The following is a 20,751-nucleotide window of genomic DNA, read 5'->3' as shown; positions in this document are numbered from 1 at the left end:
GATGTTGCCTGAAAAGGGAATGATAAATGTTAATTACCTGCAGGTTGTGTTGGCTCCAGGTTTTCGTCATTGTGCCTGCACTGAATAAAAGCAAGCAGCTCCAGCTCTCGGGCTGCTCTCTGGACACTAGAGCCAGGCAGTCGCCTAGCTGCTCTTACACTGCATACCTCTGTCTGAGTACTCATTTCATCTGTCAGCCAGGGTCTGCGGGACAGACCCAGCAATACATGCCCTGAAGACGGGGGTCCTGTCAGCATCACCTCTGGATCCCCAGGAATGCTGGTGCTGACACCAGGGTTTACCACCAGCTGGTAAAACTAGGGCAGCCTAAAAATGGGAATCCCTTCCAAGCCTTTTGTGAGGATTTACAGACGCAGAGCTGTGGTATGGAGCCCTTCATAAAGTATCAAGTCAAATACAGATGCTCCTCGACTTAAGGTGGGGTTACGTCCACCGGGCATGGTGGCTCATGTCTGTAATCCCAGCTATTAGGGAGGAGGAGGTGGGAGGATAGCTTGAGCCCAGAAGTTCGAGACCTGCCTGGGCAATACAGCAAGACCCCGTTCTCCACAGAAAGGAAAAAAAAAAGACAAAAAAAAAAAAATAACCAAGCAAGTGTAAGATGGGGTTATATCCCTGTAAACCCATCATCAACTGAAAATATCATTAAGTCAGTCACTATTAACTCAGGGACTGTCTGTACAGGCATTGTTATTATTAGAGTAAGCACTTGATAAATGCTTAACAAATGAGTAAATAAATAGTGGTGTGGAAAAAAAAGGATGATGAGAATAAATGTCCCCGAGGCCAGGCGTGGTGGATCACGCCTATAATCTCAGCACTTTGGGAGACCGAGGTGGACAGATCACTTGAGGTCAGGAGTTCGAAACCAGCCTGGCCAACATGATGAAACCTCATTTCTACTAAAAATACAAAAATTAGCTAGGCATGGTGGTGTGAGCCTCTAGTCCCAGCTACTAGGGAGGCTGAGGCAGGAGAATCACTTGAACCTGGGAGGTGGAGGTTGCAGTGAGCCAAGATCGCACCATTGCACTCCAGCTTAGGTGAAAGAGTGAGACTCTGCCTCAAAAAAAAGACTAAGTGTCTCAGGAGTTTCAATTAGTAGAAGGGGGTGGGGGGGCAGTGAAGTAGAGTGATTGGAGGATGGTTGGGTTTGGAAGGATTTGGAGATGTTGGCATATGGGAGTGGGGAACATTTCTGGGAAGGGACAATTTACATTCGCATTCAGTTTAGCAAGAAGCACTGTTTATTTGCAGCAACATTCTGGTCAGAGGAGTCCCCTAAGTGAGTTGGGAGAAACAGTACAAAGGTAACTAAATGAGCACTACCACCAATTGTGACACTTTGTGCTGAGTGACCTCCTTTAATCCTCGTGGCAGCCTCATGAGAGGGTATTATCACACTCAAGTAATAGAGGAGGGACGTGAGACACAGCAAAGTGCATTAACTTACCTGCAGGAGAGCGAGAGACAAACCACTGAAGAGCCTTTAATGCCCAAGTAGGAATTTGAACGACCACAGTCAGAAGGGAGGCACTGACGAGACTTGAGCACAGGAGTGACATGGTCGTATGGGTGCTTCAGAGAAACGCAATATTGTATAGCAGCTGGGAGTTTGGAGTTTGGCACCAGACCACTTGGTTCTTCTAAAATCCCAGTTCCGGCCAGGCGCGGTGGCTCACCCCTATAATCCCAGCACTTTGGGAGGCTGAGGCGGGCAGATCACCTGAGGTCAGGAGTTTGAGACCAGCCTGGCCAACATGGCAAAACCCTGCCTCTACTAAAAATACAAAAATTAGCCGGGTGTGGTGGTGTGTGCCTGTAATCCCAGCTACTTGGGAGGCTGAGGCAGGAGAATTGCTTGAACCCAGGAGGTGGAGGCTGCAGTGAGCCGAGATCACATTACTGCACTCCAGCCTGGGTGACAGAGCAAGACTCTGTCTCAATAATAATAATAATAATAATAATAATAATAATAATAATAATAAATTAAGTAAATAAAATCCCAGTTCTGCTCCTTGCTTGCTGTGAGATCTTACAAATATTATTTAACTGCACTGAGCGTCAGTTTCTTCATCTATAAAATAGGGGTAATAAAGGCATCCAGCTTATGGGGTCTTTTAGAGGAATAAAATAACACATGTAGAACACAGCACAGTGATGCCATGTATGTGTATAACAACTGTAAGTTATCATGAATATGTTAGCTGTCTACCGGGTGGCCTGGAGAGAGGTCAGAGGTAGGGGGCAGCAGCAGGCACGGACTGAAGGCTAGGGTGGAATAGAGAGTAAGATATTTTAAAGCAAGCCTCAATAGGAATCATTACTTGTACACGTGGGATAACAAAAATACTTAAGAATGACTCTCAGATTCCCAGTCTTTTCTTTTTTCTTTAAGTATTTGCCCTTTTCTTTTAGTTTCTCAAGATTCCCAATCTTTTTATTTATTATTATTATTTTTTGAGACAGAGCTTCACTCTTATTGCCCAGGCTTGAGTGCAGTGGCACAATCTCGGCTCACTGCAACCTCTGCCTCCCGGGTTCAAGCGATTCTCCTGCCTCAGCCTACTGAGTAGCTGGGATTACAGGCATGTGCCACCATGCCCTGCCGGTTTGGTATTTTTAGTAGAGATGAGGTTTCATCATGTTGGCCAGGCTGGTCTCGAACTCCTGACCCCAGGGAATCTGCCCACCTCGGCCTCCCAAAATGCTGGGATTACAGGTGTGAACCACTGCGCCCGGCCAAGATTCCCAATCTTATTCACTGAGAAGAAAAGGGCTTCTGTCCTTCCTGTAGAAGATAGATAGCCATAAAGGGGGGAGAAAAAAAAAGGGATGAGGTGGCTTCTGATAGAAACGCGAAAACTCGGAGAGAAGCTGGCTTTTTGGAGCAAGATCACACTTTGGGAGGATGTGTGTATGTGGGGTGGGGGTTGTCAAAAAGATCCTGGGTTCTATTGCCAGCTCTGCCACCAGTTGGCTGTGTCCCCTTGCCAAAAACCTCTTTCCTTTTCTGGACTTCAGTTTTTAGTCAGTGAAATTAAGCTTTTACACTTGAGATCTTAGAATTCTCTCCCAACTCAGATGTTCTGCAGTTTCACCTGATCACTGTACAGCACTTGAAAGGGAGGATAGTGCTAATAGCCTGGCTCTTAGGAGGCTTCTTTGAAAAAAAAAAAAAAAAAAAAGAAAGAAAGAAAAAAAAGATTTTTTAAATTTATTTAATTTTAATTTCTTTTCTTTTTTCCTTTTTTGAGACAGAGTCTCACTGTCACTCAGGCTGGAGTGCAGTGACGCGATCTTGGCTCACTGCAACCTCTGCCTCCCAGGCTCAAGTGATCCTTCCACCTCAGCCTCCAGGTATCTGGGACTACAGGTGCACACCACCATGCCTCGCTAATTTTTGTATTTTTTGTAGAGATGGGGTTTTGCCATGTTGCCCAGGCTGGTCTCGAACTCCCAAGCTCAAGTGAGCTGCCCACCTTGGCCTCTCAAAATTCTGGGATTATAGGCGAGAGTCACCGCACTCCACCTGTAAAAGAAAAATTTAAAGTAGAAATGGAGGGGTTTCACTATGTTGCCCAGGCTAGTCTCAAACTCCTGGCCTCAAGTGATCCTCCTGCCTCAGCCTCCCAACACACTGGGATTACAGACACGAGCCATTGTGCCCAGCCCTTTTCTTGAGGTTCAATGAGAGGTGATGGGAAGAGGCAGCAATATGAGAAGAGGAAACCTCCTTCTTCTTTCTTCCTGCTCCCTTAAATGTTGGACCTCAGGCCCTGCAAGAGACCCCTTGGCCAGGCTCTCCAAAACAACCCCTGCATGGATCCTCCCATCACTCAAGAGATTCTGGGAACTGGTGTCAGAGAAAGCCAAGTGCAATGTTGATTTTATTTAGCTGCACTCTCTTCCACTTGGTTGGTTCCTGACTGGGCTTTTGTTTTTCTACCAGATTAGAGAAGAAAGGGATGGTTGTTTTAAAAAGTTCACTATCCTTAGCAACAGTGAAACCAGAACCCTTGGTGGTGGCTGGGGCCCAGCAGAGCCTGTGTTTACCCAGAGGGTGCACTTGGGGGTAGGAGGTGGAGCATCACCTGCCCAGGTGTGTGGCCTGGACGTGGCCTCAGGCAGGTGTTTAGCACCTTCCATTTAGCACAGCCTGAAGGAGAATGGGCACCCAGTCTTCTGGGAAGACCTGTATTTTGAAATAGAGTTTTACATAAAATAAAACAGAATAACCAGGGCTGAAGAATGCACATGTCGAATGCATACCAACACCTGGAATGACATTTAATCCGAGGAAATGAACCCCTTGGAGGACATTTTTTTCTTTTTCCAAATAAAATGCCAGTTATGTAACACAGCCAAACAGTACCATAGAGACGGTGCCCTCTCTCTCTTGTTTTATTTTTATATTTATTTTATTTTTTAATTTTTGAGGCAAGGTCTCACTCTGTTGCTCAGGCTGGAGTGCAATGGTGCATTCATAGCTCACTGCGGCCTCGAACTTCTAGGCTCATGTGATCCTCCTGCCTCAGCCTCTCAAACAGCTGGGACTGCAGGTGCATACCACCATGTCTGGCTAATTACTTTTTTGTAGAGATCTCCCTACATTGCACAGGCTGGTCTCAAACTCCTGGCCTCAAGTGATCTGCTGGCCTCAGCCTCCCAAAATGATGGGATGGCAGGTGTGAGCCACCGTACCTGGCCTTCCCGTTTCTTATGAGCTGGCACCTGTGGCTAGACCATTTCCCTCAGGCATTGACAACATGTAGGAATTAAACTAAGGGATTCAAAATTAATTCTAACATATAGTGACTCATACTCGTTTTAACTTTAATTGGTCCTCAGACTTAATGATAGACGATACATTCACCTTCAACAGGCTTCTTTCAGCTCACACAGAATCAGCATTATCATTTCTGTTAGCAAACATTTATTGGGCATTTTTTTGTTAAATAAGATCTAGTTTGTCTAAAATGTTTTATATACCTTAAAGCACCATGCAAAGATCGTACTGTGCTTGGTGGATTCATGGACTCCAAAAATACCATGTTCTGTATTTTACAGGTAGGAAAACTAAGGCCCTGGAAAGGAAGAGACTTACTAATCATCTTTCCCTATTTTATTTGTCTTTGTTTCTTTCCTTTTTCGTTCTAAAAAAATATTTTTTGAGGCCGGGTGTGGTGGCTCACGCCTGTAATCCCAGCACTTTGGGAGGCTGAGGCGGGCAGATCACTTGAGGTCATAAGTTCGAGACCAGCCTGGCCAACATGGTGAAACCCTGTCTCTACTAAAAGCACAAAAACTAGCCAGGCATGGTGGTGAACACCTGTAATCCCAGCTACTTGGGAGGCTGAGGCAGGAGAATTGCTTGAACTCGGGAGGTGGAGGTTGCAGTGAACCAAGATTGCACCACTGTACTTTATTTAGCCCAGGCAACAAAGTGACATTCTATCTCAAAGAAAAAAAAAAAATTAACCCAGTTCATAACTTTCCCTATTTTAAATGATAGCACCAGGCGCTGATGATTCAAGGAGATGAGAAATGCAAGTAATAGTCTAGCTCTTGAGAGAGGACACTGAGAAATTAAGCCCAGAGTGTCTAATCCCTCATTTGGACTTTACTTGAAGAACATGTCCTGATGCCTCTGAGGGTGACCTGGCGACATAGGAGCTCAAATCTTCAAAGCAAGTTTGAAGACAGCAGCAAAACCTAAAAGGGAAGAGGGTACAGGAGTGACTGGATACAGAAGAGAATCCATGGCTGCTTGGATCAGATAGTGGGCTGCCGAAGGCAGTGACTGAGATCCTGAAACAAGGTATAGCTCCCAGAGCAGCTGGTATCTGAAGAAACCTAAGTAGCAGGTGCTGGAGAACCACAGTGCAAGGGCGCTGGAGGGATGGCATTATTCATACTCTCAGTCATTTATTCACATTTATTTATTTTTATTGATACACAATGATGTACATATTTGGGGGTTACATGTGATAGTTTATTATTATTATTGAAATGGCATCTCACTCTGTTGCCCAGGGTACAAAGCAGTGGTGCAGTCTCAGCTCACTGCAAGCACTCTGCCTCCCGGGTTCAAGCAATTCTCCCGCCTCGGCCTCCTGAGTTGCTGGGATTACAGGTGCCTGCCACCACACTCGGCTAATTTTTTGTATTTTTAGTACATGTTTGCCATGTTTGCCAGGCTGGTCTGGAACTCCTGACCGCAGATGATCCACCCACCTCAGCCTCCAAAAGTGCTGGGATTACAAGTGTGAGCCACTGCACCCAGCCATGATAATTTAATACATTCATATAATTTGTAAAGATCAAATCTGTGTAACTGGGCTATCCATTATCTTTAATATTTGTCTTTTCTTTGTGCTAGAAATATTCAAATTATTCTCTTCTAGCTTTTTTTTTTTTTTTTTTTTTTTTTTTTTTTGTGACAAGAGCTCACTATGTTGCCCAGGTTGGAGGGCACTGGCTATTCATAGGTGCTATCCAAGTGCATTAGAGCCTCCAACTCCTAGGCTCAGTCAATCCTCCTGCCTCAGCCTCCCGTGTAGCTAGGACTCCAGATGCATGCCACCACACCTAGTGTCACTCCCGTTTATGAAGCACCTATTCTGTTTCATGTCACGGGATCCTGGCACAGAGAGCAGGCAGGAGTCCACACAGGCAAGGTGTCACCATGGGGGATAATCAGGACTAGTGTTAAGCAGGGTAAGGATAGGCTTGGGAGACACATTTACACTTTGTGAGTGGAGCAAGAGTCATTCATTCAATGATAAACATCTTTAAAGTATATTCTATATGCCAGTAAAGTTCTAGACATGGAGAACAGTGGATAAAATGCCCTTGTAGACATTACATTCTAGTGGGGAGGGGGAGATAGACAATCAATAAACTACCATCTATAATATGGCAGATGGTGATTCATGTTACGGAAAAAAAAAAAAACAGATCAGGACAGGGGGATAAAGCGTGCCAAGGGGAAGGGATTTCAACTGTAGGCCTCAGTGAGGAGGGGATGTTTAAACAAAGACCTGAAAAAGGTAAGGAAGCAAAAGCCATAGGGCTACTGGTAGAGGCAGAGGGCACAGCAAGTGCAAAGGCCCTGAGGTGGGAGTGTGCCTGATGCACGCACACTTGCAATGAAAAGTCACTAGTGAGGCTGGGTGCGTGGCTTGCGCTTGCAATCCCAGCACTTTGGGAGGCTGAGGCAGGCAGATTGCTTGAGCCCAGGAGTTTGAGACCAGCCTGGGCAATATGGTGAAACCCCTTCTCTATAAAAAAAAAAAAAAAAAATATATATATATATATATATATATATATATATATATATATATATAATTAGCCAGGTGTGGTGTCATGCACCTGTAGTCCCAGCTACTTGGGAGGCTCAGGTGGGAGGATCGCTGGAGCCCAGGCGGTCAAGGCTGCAGTGACCCACGATTGCACTACTGCACTCCAGCCTGGGCAACAGAGCACGACTCTGTCTCAAGGAAAAAAAAAAAGGCTGGGTGAAGTGGCAGCTCATACCTGTAATCTTAGCACTTTGGGTGGCCGAGGTGGGCAGATCTTTGAGTCTAAGAGTTTGACACCAGCCTGGGCAACACGGCAAAACCCTGTCTCTACAAAAAATACAAAAATTAGCTGTGCATGGTGGCACATGTCTGTAGGCCCAGCTACCAGAGAGGTTGAGGTGGGAGGATTGCTTCAGCCTCGGAGGTGGAGGCTGCAGGGAGCCAAGATCATGCCACTGCAGTCCAGCCTGGGTGACAGAGCAAGACCCTGTCTCAGGAAAAAAAAAAAAAAAAAAAAGAAGAGAGGAAGTCATTACTAGTGAAACACACGGAGTGTTTAGTTGCCACAGGCTGACATTTTCTTCCTGGCAGTTTACAGTGAAATTTAGTAATGAATACCCACACCCACACTCGTAGATCAGAATAGACCACCGCCATACATACTAGGTCAGGGTCTCCTTCCCAAGCTTAAAACTTCAGGGTGACTGTTTGTGGGACCCCCCCACAGGGTCCCCCACCGTGGGCTTAACGCTGTGGGTTCACCTTAGCTTCACTCCCACACTCAGAACAAGGTGACACCCACTGGGCCTGCAGCAAAGGTGGGAATCTTAGGAAAACACAGCTGCAGAGGCTTCAGCTGGTGTGTCAACGTTCCTCTGCATCACGTGCTTGTTGTTTTCTGACTTGCTTGGCTCGGAAAGCTTAGCTTTGGGGTTATAAACTTAATCCCAACAGACCTGAATTGATACCTCTTAATTATGTCTGTGATGTAGTAAATCAACACCCTATTAGGAAGTCATTCAACTTCAACTATTAAATATTCAGAAACTTTTTACAAGAGAATTGCAACATGTAAGCCCTCTGGCAGGAAGAGATGTTACTAATCTGTTTTGTGTAGAGAGAAGTGCTGGCTGACACTTTGCAAAACGGAGCTGAGCTACCAGTTATATGCTCCTTCATATATTTTATCAAACCAAGAGTTTAAGTCCTGCCCTATAAATAACTGTAAAGCATCCAGTGTAACCACTACCCCAACCTTTCCTCCCTAATTCTTTTGCCTCTTCGTGGCTCCTTTTATCGAGACTTAAATTGGAATTATGTCCTAATTTTCAGAGACAGAACATTCATTCATTCATTCAGCTAGTTTTCAGTATTGCGGCTGGGCGTGGTGTAATCCCAGCACTTTGGGAGGCCAAAGCAGGCTGATCACTTAAGGCCAGGAGTTCAAGGCCAGTCCTGCCAACATGGTGAAACCCCATCTCTAGTAAAAATACAAAAAAATTAGCTGGGTGTGGTGGCGCACGCCTGTGGTCTCAGCTACTTAGGAGGCTGAGGCAGGAGAATCGCTTGAACCTGGGAGGCAGAGGTTGCATTGAGCCCAGATCGTGCCACTGCACCCCAGCCTAGGTGACAGAGTGAGACTCCGCCTCAAAAAAAAAAAAAAAACAGAAAAGAGTTTTCAGTATTGAGTACCTTCTCTGTGCCAGGCATTGCTCTAGGCTCTTGGGATATATCGGCAAATAAAACAAAGATCTCTGCCCTGGTGGAGCTTATACTCAAATGGAAAAAACTGACAAATTGTATAGGGTATTAGAAGGTGACACGTGATATGGGAAAAATAAGCTGCGGAACTGAGTATTGTTGGTGGGGTGGCGGGCGGGGGCGGAGGGAGTTACAGTGTTAAACAGGGCGGTCAGGGTAAATCGCATGGAGAAGGTGAGACGTGGGCGGCTTGACGAAGATGGGGCGGTAACCAACCGAGTACTGGGAGAAAGAGCAGCGAGGAGAGTGAGCAGCCAGGACGCAGGCCCTAAGGGGGCACATGCTTGCTGTGTCGGAGCCCTAAGCAGACCACGTGGTGGGTGAGGAGCGAACCTGGGCAGGACAGGAGGAGGGGATGTCAGGAGAAGGAGGTAGGGAGGGAAGCAGATCGTAGTGCTCTGTAGCCTGCAGAAGGATGTTCACTGGTTTTTTTGGGTTCATGTAGGAACTCAAGCGACTGGACCAACAGAACTGGTTCTTTGCAGAAGCAGAGGGGAGATCTGGACTTTGCTTTTCCTGTGGCCATTAAGTTAACTGCCTGACCTTTGACAAAGTCTTGAGCTTTGCTTCGGTGCTGAAAACTAGGTTATTCCTAAGGCTCCTTTCAATTTTGAGATCCTATGACTTTAGGGAGTCGTCTCCAACACGTGATTTGAACAGTAGAGAAATATCTTGCAGTCCACATCTCATATGCATCTGCAGCTAAAATCTCCAGGCAAGCCTCAAGGCTTCGATGCTTCTGGAATCACGAGACCCCTTTGAAAAGGATTTGCCAAGAACTACAGGACTTCTCTCGAGAGAAATGGAGAGCTACATGTGCACACAGCAGTTGCTGACATTGTAGGGAGTCCACAGCATCCTTAAAGCACAACCATGGGGCCCCACCTCCCTGCAAGGTGAGCCATGAACTACTCATTCAGAATCCCTCCATTAAGGAGGCTTGGCCATTTCCCCCAACTTTCCTTTTTTTTTTTTTTTTTTTTTTTTTTGAGACGGAGTCTTGCTCTGTCTCAAAAGGAGACAGAGCTGGAGTACAATGCCACAATCTCGGCTCACTGCAACCTCCATCTCCCAGGTTCAAGCAATTCTCTTGCCTCAGCCTCCCGAGTAGGTGGGAGTACAGGTACCTGCCACCACGCCCGGCTAATTTTTGTATTTTTAGTATAGACAGGGGTTTCACTATGTTGGTCAGGCTGGTCTCAAACTCCTGACCTCAGGTGATCCTCTTGCCTTGGCCTCCCAAAGTGCTGGGGTTACAGGTGTGAACCAGCATGCCTGGCTCCCCACAACTTTCTATTATGGAAATGTTTCATACATTCAGAGAAACGGAAGACCAGTACAGCACACTCCTGTACATCTTTCATTTAAATTTTTAAAAATGTTAATATTTTCTCTCTATATAATACTTTACCAATATCATCGTTTCGTTGTTGTTGACCCATTTGAAAGTTACAGCAATCATGACACTTTATCCCAAAATATTTTCAGCATGTATCTTTTAAGAATAAGAACAGTTTCCTGTTATACCAGAAAATTAACACTAGTTGACCTAAATATCAAATAGAGAGAGGCACTCTAAAAAAAATAATATTCATCTGGGTATGTATCATTGCAATGGGAATATGTATGCCATAGTGAACTATGTAAAGGTTAAAGAAGACGAAGGTTTTTAAAGGAAAACTGAGGATTATATAATTGTTTTGAGATAATTATCCTTGCCAACAAAGATCAGTAACAAGGGTGACGCCAGTTTGAGGTTGAACGGCCAGCTGTTTCGGCAGATGTCCTCGCAGAAGTATTTTTTTGTGTAAGGCTCCGATGACCTGTGTGCAAGGTTGCAATTTTTGCAGACTTTTGTGATAGTTTTTGTTTTCAGGCACTTATGCACGAGAACTCTCCCTTCATAGCCTTCTCTGGCTCCATTTGTCAGCTTTTTGTTTTGTTTTTAAACACAAGTGACTCCATTTTGATTCTTACAACTCTAACAAACTGACCTCTACACTCATATCCAGCCACATTCAAATTCCCTTCATTCTAAGAATTCCTTCAACATAATTCCTTTTACACATTACCAGGATCCAATCAAGGCTCACATATGACATTTGATTCTTAGGTTTTGCTAGTCTATTTTATTCTGAAACCATCTCTCCATGGTTTTGTTTTTGATTGTTTATTTTCTTGATAATGACTCTTCAGAAAAGTTCAGACCATTTGTCTCCTTTTTCAATCCTGCTCCTTCGGTAAAGACCATGTCTTATAGAATGTCCTGCTTCTGGATTTGACTGCTAGTGTCCTCTAACTTCTTCCTCTATCGCCTGTATTCCTTGCAAAGGAGAAACTAGATCTAAAAGTAATTTGTGAGCTTTAATTAAAGTACAACATAATCTGGGAAGTAGTAATCCATTTTCTAGATGTTGACTGGGTTAAATGCCAGTTTCGGCTGTTGGCTCTTTAGAAGACTGTCTTGGGCTTTCTAGGACTCCATCCCCAGGGAGGATCACCTAGGGAGGGATTTGTGGTTATATAGAGACAGGGAGAGAAACAAACCCATTTTCCCTCGCTGTGAAAGGATCAACACTGAATTTGGAATTTAGTCTGGAAGTTGACTATTTTTATTCTCTGGACTTCAATTTCCTCATCTAAAAAATGAAATAACAATAGTTTTATTTTTGATGGATTATTGGGCTCAAATGAGATAACAGATTAGAATTTTTTTTTTTTAAGCTCTCCATTTCTCTCGAGAGAAGTTCTGTAGTTCTTGGCAAATCTTTTTTTTTTTTTGAGACAGGGTCTGTCACGCTGTTGCCCAGGCTGGAGTACAGCGTCACAATCACATCTCACTGCAGCTTCAACCTCCTGGGCTCAGGTGATCCTCCTGCCTCAGCCCCCCCGAGTAGCTGGGACTACAGGTGTGCGCCACCATGCCTGGCTAATTTTTGTGTTTTTTTGTAGAGACAAGGGTTTGCCATGTTACGCATGCAGCTCTTGAACTCCTGGGCTCGAGCAATCTGCCTGCCTCAGCTTCATCAAAGTGCTGGGATTACAGGCATGAGCCACCAGGCCCAGCCCTAGAAAATTCTTTCTATGTAAACTCAGATAGAAGCGGCTCTGCTTTAGAAATTGATGGTAAGTGCAGACACACCTTCAATTCATCTCATGTAAGTGAACAGTGTGAATATCTATCTATGTATCTGTCTACCCAGCTACCTATTATCTATCATGATGAACTTCTTTTCTTTTTTTTTTTGAGATAGAATTTTGCTCTGTTGCCCAGGCTGGAGTGCAGTGGCATGATCTCAGCTCACTGCAACCTTCTCCTGCCTTTGCCTCCCTAGTAGCTGGGATTACAGGCGCCCACCACCACGTCTGGCTAATTTTTCTATTTTTAGTATAGACAGGGTTTCACCATGTTGTTCAGGTTGCTCTCGAACTCTCGACCTCAGATGATCCACCTGCCTTGGCCTCCCAAAGTGTTGGGATTACAGGTGTGAGCCACCGTGCCTGGCCTCATAATGAACTTCCCAAGAGTTACTGAAATAGTGGTGGGGGTCAGTTTTTCAAGGGTGATTTAATGCAGTAGTTCTTAGCTGGGGGTAATTTTGCCCTGCAGGGACATCGGGCACTGTCTGATTACATTTTTGGTTGTTATAACTAAGGAGCTGCTACTGCTATCTAGTGGGTAGAAGCCAAGGATGCTGCTAAACACCCTGCAGTGCACAGGACAGCCCCAGCCCCCACAGCAAAGAATCATCTAGCTCAAAATGTCAATGGTGCCTAGTTAGAGAAACTTTGATTTAATGTGAGGCTCAATTAAATACTGAAACTTAGACAAGACTCCTTGACAAATCCTTTGAATATCAGGGTTTGAGGTGACTTACACCAAAATTCCATGCAATAAAATTGCAAATTATATCCATCCTGGGGCACATAGTGAGATCCTGTCTCAACAAAACGTCAAAAAATTAGCCAGGCATGGTGGCGTGTGCCCATCGTCCCAGCTACTTGAGAGGCTGAGGTGCGAGGATGGCTTGAGCCCCGGAGGTCGAGGCCACTGCACTCCAGCCTCGGCAACACAGTGAGACCCTGTCTCAAAAAAACTTGCAAATGAGGAATTGAAGTAGAAAAACAGAAAGAAAGAAATGAATAAATAAATATGTTAATTATTTCAATCAACATAATTGCTATGGTTCAAATGAGTTTCCTCTAAGGCTAAAAAGAAATCATAATCAATTGTAGTTTTGATGATCAGAAAAGATAATTCCTAAGGAGAATTGCTTTTCCCAAAATAAATTGTAGCTAAATTTTCATAATAAAGTTTTTTTTTATAATATGGGGAACAATGAGTGATATGTTGACAGGAAGGACAATGTTTTTAATATTTGTGCAAAAATGTAGAAGTAAGTTCCATATGGATATTTACTAAAGTAACTTTGATTAAAGCTATGAGGGAAATATTCAGATGAAATTTTGTTAAGGTGATTCAGTGAGGGACTATATTAACAGGATTCCATATGGAACCTTCTCACAGTCTAATTTGATAATTCTGAATTATGGCACCCTGGGGAATATAAGGTTTCAGTAAAGGCACAACTGAATCATGGCCTAGAGCCTTTATTATGTTATTTTGAGCCCTTTGTAAATATACTGTTTTTAAAATAATGATATTTTTGAGATATTAGTCATGCATCCTAAAAAATAAGCCTTTTAAAGTCAGTTTATGGTATAGTCACTGAGTTGTGCAACCATCACCACTATCTAATTTCAGAATATTTTCATTGCTCCCAAAAGAAACTCTGTATCCATTAGTAGTCAGTGCCTATTTACCCCTTTCCCATGTTTCTGGGATCGTGTCCATTTTAAGTTTTGTGTATGGTATGAGGAATGAGTCCAATTCACTCTTTTGCATATGGATATTCAGTTGTTTCAACATCATTTGTTAAAAAGATTATTCTTTTTCCCATTGAATTGTCTTGGCACCCTTGTTGAAAATCAGTTGACCAGAAATGTAAGGGTTTATTTCTGGATCTTCAATTCTATTCCATTGATCTACATGTCTAGCTTTGTGCTAGTACCACACTGTCTTGATTACTGCAGCTCTGTAGTTAAGTTTTAAATTTGGAAGTGAGTCCTTCAAATTTTTTCTTCGTTTAAACAATTGTTTTAGGCTGGGCGTGGTGGCTCATGCCTATAATGCCAGCACTTTGGGAGGCCAGGGGAGGGGGTGGATCACCTGAGGTCAGGAGTTCGAGACCAGCCAGGTCAACATGGTGAAACCCCATTTCCACTAATACAAAAGTTAGCTGGGTGTGGTAGCATGTACCTGTAGTCTCAGCAGCTAGGGAGGCTGAGACAGGAAAATCACTTGAACCTGGGAGGCAGAGGTTGCAGTGAGCCGAGATTGCGCCACTGCACTCTGCCTGGGTGACAGAGTGAGGCTCTGTCTCAAAAACAAAACAAAACAAAACAAAAACAATTGTTTTGGCTATTTCTGTCCCTTGTATCTACAGATAAATTTTAGTTTTCTTTTTTTGCGATATCTTTTTAAGGGGTTTGGTATCAGGTTAGTACTGGCCTTATAGAATAAGTTGGGAAGTACTTCGTCCTTTTTTTTGTAACGGTTTGTGAAGAATTGGTACCAATTTTCCTTAAAATTGTGTATATTTATCAGTGGTCATCTGGTCCTGGGCTTTTCTTTGCAGGAAGTTTTTTGATTACTAATTTCATCACCTTACTTGTTTAGATCAATTTAGATTTTCTATTTCTTCTTGAGTCAGTTTTGATAGTTAGTACCTTTCTAGAAATGTATCCATTTTAGTTATCTAATTTGTTTGCATACCACTACTTATAATATTTATCATTCATTTCTATAAAGTCAATAATAATTCCTCTCTTTAATTTTTTTTTTTTTTTTTAATTAGAGAGAGAATCTCACTATGTTGCTCGGCCTGGTTTTGAACTCCTGGGTTCAAGTAATCCTCCTGCCTTGGCCTTCCAAGTGGCTGGGACTGCAGGCCCATATGACCATGCCCACCCTCCCAAGTGGCTGGGACTACAGGCCTGTACCACCAATACCTGTTTTATTTTGTTTTTTTGAGACGAAGTCTCGCTCTGTCACCCAGGCTGGGTGCAGTGGTGTGATCTCAGCTCAATGCAATGTACGCCTCCTGAGTTCAAGGGATTCTCCTGCCTCTGCCTCCTGAGTAGCTGGGATTACAGGCAGGCACCACCATGCCTGGCTAATTTTTGTATTTTTGGTAGAGATGGGGTTTCACCATGTTGGTCAGGCTAGTCTCGAACTCCTGACCTTGTGATCTGCCTGCCTTAGCCTCCCAAAGTGCTGGAATTACAGGTGTGAGCCACCGCGCCCAGCCACCAATACCTTTTTATTTTTCCCCCCCTTCCCCTCCTTCCTTTCTTTGTCACTCAAAAACATCTGAGGTCTCTTCAATTTTTTTTTTTTTTTTTTTTTTAGGCGGAGTCTCACTCTGTCGCCCAGGCTGGAGTGCAGTGGCGCGATCTCAGCTCACTGCAAGCTCTGCCTCTGGGGTTCACGCCATTCTCCTGTGTCAGCCTCCTGAGTAGCTGGGACTACAGGTGCCCGCCACCATGCCCGGCTAATTTTTTTTGTATTTTTAGTAGAGACGGGGTTTCACCGTGTTAGCCAGGATGGTTTCAATTTCCTGACCTCGTGATCCGCCCGCCTCGGCCTCCCAAAGTGCTGGGATTATAGGCGTGAGCCACCGCGCCCAGCCCCTTTCATTTTTGATGTAAGTAATTTGAGTCTTCTCTCTAATTTTTGGTCAGTTTAGTTAAACGTTTGTCAATTTTGTTGATATTTTCCAAGAATCAAGTTTTGGTTACATTGATTTCCTCTGGTGCTTTTTTTATTCTCTAATTTATTTCTACTCTAATCTTTATTTCTTTCCTTTGTAAATATGTTATTAAATGTTTGCATAGTACCCCCATCATTTGGATGTGTTATAAATAATATCTCAGTTTTGCTGAATATTTTAGATATTTCTGAATATTTGCTGATATTTTAGAGCTTTAGATATCCCCCCCTCCATTTTTTTCCCATTATTAATGATATCGGCCAGGCTCATGCCTGTAATCCCAGCACTTTGGGAGGCCAAGGCAGATGGATCACTTGAGCTCAGGAGTTTGAGACCAGCCTGGGCAACATGCAGAAACCCCATCTCTAAAAAGAAAAGAAATATATATGTGTGAACATCTCCATGTAATCAGAATTTTCCGTTTTAGATTTTTGTATAGGGTCGTAGTTAGTAGAAATGGCTTTGGAGCAACACCATGTTCTTCAGTTTACCCAGCTATGCGACTTTGGACAAATTGTTTGTGTTTGGACTTCATCTGTAATGTGGGAATGGGAATTTGTTCTTGGGTATCTAGGTTATGTTATAATTAGGATTGCTTTCCATCATTGAACTATCTAGGGCAGAGGATGTGAACAGTTCTAAATAAACTCAATACATAAAGAAATATTTTCTATTAGTTCCTTTCTGTGAAAAACAGGGAAACAAAATAAATACACATATGTAAGAAGCCACCTCCAAAGTTCCAAAGTAGGTATTTCAGGAATGTGATGGTCTTTTTTTTTTTTTTTCCTTTTTCAAATTGGCAACAATTTGAAAAATCTTGCAGGTGAACCACATAGACTAGAAATATGGCAAAAATTAAGAAATGTTAGGTATGTCTTGAATGCATAAAATATATGTAGATACTAGTCTGTGTGTTATTTGACTGTTATTGGTAAGGCTTCTAGTCAACAGTAGACTATTAGTAGTCATGTTTTTAGGGAGTCAACATTTTTTTTTTTTTTGAGATAGGGCGTCACTCTGTTGCCAAGGCCAGAGTGTAATGGTTCGATCTCGACTCGATGCAACCTTGATCTCCTGGGCTCAAGCACTCCTCTCACCTTAGGCTACCAAGTAGTTGGTACCACAGGTGTGTGCCACCACACCCAGCTAATTTTTTGTACTTTTTATTTATTATTAATTAATGTATTTATTTTGAGACAGAGTCTCACTCTGTCGTCCAGTGCGGAGTGCAGTGGCACCATCTTGGCTCACTGCAACTTCCGCCTCCTGGGTTCAAACGATTCTCTTGCCTCAGCCTCCAGAGTAGCTGGGATTACAGGTGCCCGGCTAGTTTTTGTATTTTTAGTAGAGATGGGGTTTCATCACGTTGGCCAGGCTAGTCTCAAACTCCTGACCTCAGGTGATCTGTCTGCCTTGGCCTTCCAAAGTGCTGGGATTCCAGGCGTGAGCCACCGCGCCGGGCCTGAGTGTTGAAACTTATGCTCAGAGTTTTTAATGCATGGTGGCTGGCTCCCTCAACACCCACACTGTTTAAGGGTCAACTGTATTTTTTATTGTTTTATTGTTATTTTTTTCTTAAATATTTTTGATCCCTGGTTGGTTGATCTGAGGATGCAGAACTAAGGAGGGAACATGGCTACATGTTGTCGGGGATACAAAGGTAAACATGACTCTACTTTTTCTCTTGGAGCTTGAAATCAGCCTGTGAATATCTGAGTTGGTAGAGCTGGACGAGGTTACAGCTGAGCATAATTTTTGTTTCTAAAGGAGAGATAAAACCAAGTATCTCAGGAATCAAAAACAGCTATTAGGTACCGGTCAAAGGGATATCTGAGATCCTTAGGGTCCTCAGTCTTCTTTAAATGTATGTATATTTTAAAAATGAAACCAAGGTCATAAGTGTAATTAAAGGTATCCTAAAGAAATCACATTAGTTTTGAAATGATCGCGAGGAATCTACAGCATTAACTTTAGGAAACTTCTTATAAAGCCCCAAGAGGTTTCACATTGGTTGTGTCTGTTGTTAAAATGAGCTATTTAAGTGTATTTAAGGAGTGTAGTGACAAAGAGACACGTGGAAATAGCAAGATGTTTCTGGTGTGCTCCACCTTAAAGGCTTGTTCACTTTCTTTTTTTTTTTTTTCAGATGGAGTTTTGTTCTTGTTGCCCAGGCTGGAATGCAATGGCGCGATCTCAGCTCACTGCAACCTCTGCCTCCTGGGTTCAAGCGATTCTCCTGGTTCAGCCTCCTGAGTAGCTGGGATTACAGGAATACGCCACCACACCTGGCTACTTTTGTATTTTTAGTAGAGATGGGGTTTCTCCACGTGCATCAGGCTAGTCTCACACTCCCGACTTCAGATGATCCACCCGCCTCGGCCTCCCAAAGTGCTGGGATTACAGGCGTGAGCCACCGTGCCTGGCCAAAGCCTTGTTCACTTTCATTTTGTGGCTGCTGTTGTGAAATCTGCAGAACCTCAAGCTGTTTGGACTCCATCTTCTAGGTTGAATTAGATTACAGGTAATCTCATGGTGGAGGTGTATTCTGGATCGACTCACTTTTGAAATGTTTATGAAAGAAATTCCTTCACCTCGGGACTTCCACACTGGAGCTGGCAATCAGTATCACCTTAATTTACCTATCACAGTGAGGCATCTCTGCTCTGAGGAAAACAAAACAAAACAAAAAAGAAGAGCTAATGGTTCTGTTTTGTTTTGTTGTTTTAGAGACAGGGTCTCGCTCTGTCGCCTGGGCTGGAATGCAGTGACATCATCATAGCTCACTGTAGCCTTGATCTCCTGGGCTCAAGCGATCCTTCTGCCTCAGCCTGAGTAGCTGGGATGGGACTACAGATGCACGCCACCACACCTGGCTAATTTTTTTATTTTTGTAGAGACGAGGTCCCATGTGAGCCACGGTGCCCCACCTTTTAAAGCAATTACCGTAAGGAAGCAACTGTCTTTAGCAAATAGAAGATCATAAACATCCTTCTGGAGATCTTGAGATGTTGACTGTGGTTTATAGGGCAATGAAAATCTACATACCTGAGTGGGGCAGTGAGACATGAGTGCCACCTATGATCCTTCCAGTGAGCAATTCTTTCTGGTGCCAGGAGCCCAAAGGAAACTCAGTCAACCAGCTGTAGATGGGCTTGTTCCGAGTTTGTTCTAGAAGTCAGAACTGCCAGCTCTGAAAGTAGGTCACAAGTGACTGGCCATCCCTGGGCTGCTCACAGGAAGTAGCTGCAAAAGTCAGGGAAAGTTTTTAATGACTATACAGGCCAGTGAATGACAGGCTTTGAGGAGCTTCTCTTCTTGGCATCTGAAACAGGCACATGGAGGAGCTGCCTTGGAGACAGAATGACAGCTGTGGCAATGTGAGCCTGATTCCTCAGCCCCATAAAATAGATGCCTTTGCAAAAAACCCATTTCTTTTTTTTTTTTTTTTTCTGTTTTTGAGAGGGAGTCTCGCTCTGTCCCCCCAGGCGGAGTGCAGTGGCGTGATCTCGGCTCACTGCAACTTCTGCCTTCCGGGTTCAAGCAATTCTCCTGCCTCAGCTCCCAAGTAGCTGAGATTACAGGCATCCGCCACCATGCCTGGCCAATTTTGTATTTTAGTAGAGACGGGGTTTTGCCACGTTGGCCAGGCTGGCAAAAAGGCCATTTCTATACAGAGGAATCATCTTGCAGGACTCAAGGAATGATTAAGAGGAGTCTACAGCATTAACTTTAGAAACTCGATGCAATATTCCCAAGAGAAGTTAAGATTGGGATAAGTAATCTCTGAATTAATTTCAACCTTGAGATGTTGTGATCCTATGAAGTCACAGACATATTTCTTTTTTCTTTGTTTGAGATGGAGTCTTGCTCTGTCACCCAAGTTGGAGGGCGGTGATGTGATCTCGGCTTACTATGACCTCTGCCTCCTGGGTTCAAGCGATTCTCAGCTTCAGCCTCCTGAGTAGCTGAGATTACAGGTGCCCGCCACCATGCCCGGCTAATTTTTGTATTTTTAGTAGAGATGAGGTTTCACTGTGTTGGCCAGGCTGGTCTTGAACTCTTGGCCTCAGGTGATCTGCCCGCCTGGGCCTCCCAAAGTGCTGGGATTACAGGAGTGAGCACCATGTCCGGTCTAGATACATATTTCTATTAATACACATTTGCAGGGATCGTTTGTTACTGAAGTTGACGCCTTGTGCTTGAGAATGCTATTTCACTGACACAATTGTTATGGTATAAATGTGAGAATATAGTTACAATCTGGACTATTTTTTGCTTGTCTTATTGGCCCAGTAACCAGCTTGACACTGGGGACTATCAGGCTCCAAATAATAACCAATGTCTCACTCCAAACAGACAGGATACTATGGAGCCAGGGTCAGCAAACATTTTCGGTAAAGGGCCAGATAGTAAATATTTTGGGCTTTGTGGGCCCTATGGTCTCTGTCACAACGATTCAACTCTGCTGTTGTAACAAAAAAGCAGTCAGACAATATATAAATGAATGGGCATGGCTGTGTTCCAGTAAAACCACAAAAACAGGCAGCTAGCTTTGGTGTGGGGCCCTAAGAGCTTGGACTTTGAAGCCAGGTTCAAATCCTGGCTTTCTCACCTTCTAGCTCCGTTACCTTAAAGAACTTCACTATCTTCCTTGTATTTTAGTCTTTTCATCTCTAAATTAGTGATAGTACTTAACAGTGTTGTTATAAAGATTAAATGAGTTAAGTTTATAAAGTACTTAAACAGTGCCCACCAGGTAGTAAGTGTTATAGCAGAGTGTGTTAGATAATTAAACATCCTGTGCTGTGGGTGATATTATTCCCATTGCG

This window comes from Gorilla gorilla, chromosome 2 (assembly GCF_029281585.2).
Source record: "Gorilla gorilla gorilla isolate KB3781 chromosome 2, NHGRI_mGorGor1-v2.1_pri, whole genome shotgun sequence".
Lineage (NCBI taxonomy): Eukaryota > Metazoa > Chordata > Mammalia > Primates > Hominidae > Gorilla > Gorilla gorilla.
This window is presented reverse-complemented; position numbering follows the sequence as displayed.